Source organism: Sinocyclocheilus anshuiensis, unplaced genomic scaffold (genome assembly GCF_001515605.1).
Source record: "Sinocyclocheilus anshuiensis isolate Anshui unplaced genomic scaffold, SAMN03320099.WGS_v1.1 C32200843, whole genome shotgun sequence".
In the NCBI taxonomy this organism is placed as follows: domain Eukaryota; kingdom Metazoa; phylum Chordata; class Actinopteri; order Cypriniformes; family Cyprinidae; genus Sinocyclocheilus; species Sinocyclocheilus anshuiensis.
The window spans coordinates 1-766 of record NW_015612703.1 but is presented as its reverse complement, the minus strand read 5'-3'; the positions used below and the strand labels follow the sequence as shown (position 1 = coordinate 766).

The 766-nt window shown below is 39.8% G+C and overlaps 1 long non-coding RNA gene across 1 annotated transcript; it reads left to right on the top strand.

The window, feature by feature from the left end:
- The first annotated feature begins 52 nt into the window (after positions 1 to 52).
- Positions 53 to 755, top strand: LOC107682442 (uncharacterized). The gene is made up of 3 exons (XR_001633487.1): positions 53 to 225; positions 369 to 416; positions 604 to 755. It is a non-coding gene; the product is annotated as an uncharacterized LOC107682442 (long non-coding RNA).
- The last annotated feature ends 11 nt before the right edge of the window (positions 756 to 766 follow it).

Here is a 766-nt window from a genome sequence, read left to right as displayed (position 1 = left end):
GCCAGCCTCTAGAGGCCAGTTGACGAATTACAGTTTAAGTCACTTTCGTGTTGGCTTCAAGAGAGAGAGTGGGAGGTTGCTGCTTGGTGTCCACACACTTTTGCCCATATAGCGTACTAGCAAGTCAGCCTCTCTCATTTGAATGTTTCTGCTTCCAGGACCCCTCCTGTAGACCACTGGGCACTTGTTAGCGGCCTCCCCACCTATGTGGCTGAAAGTGGTTTTGTAAGTAAAAAAGTATTTTCTTAATATCCTAGGTTGTCCTAGGTTAAATAACTACTTAAACCAAGTTAAAAGAGCTACTTAAAGGGTTAAAACGACTACTTGCTTTATTATTGCTTATGTTGACTTTATTTTTCTTTCTGCAGATTTGTAACATGATGAATGTTGCTGCTGATGAGTACTTTACATTCCAGGTATTGTAAGCAATTCCAGGATAAACCCTCTCAGAGCTCATACTGTTCTTGATCCACACCTGAAATAGCCACAAACCTGTAACCTTCAAACTGAAACAGAAAACAATTTATTTTGGTCATAATTTTGATTAGTTTATCGACAAGGGGAATGTAATCATCACACTTTTTAAATTGCTTTACTTTTCAGAAAGAAGCTGTGGACGAGTCTGGTTTCCTCATCAAAAATGTCCTGTCCCTTCCCATTGTCAACAAGAAAGAAGAAATTGTGGGTGTTGCCACTTTCTTCAATCGGAAAGATGGCAAGCCATTCGATGAGCAGGATGAACAAATTACTGAAGTGAGTCGTTAAA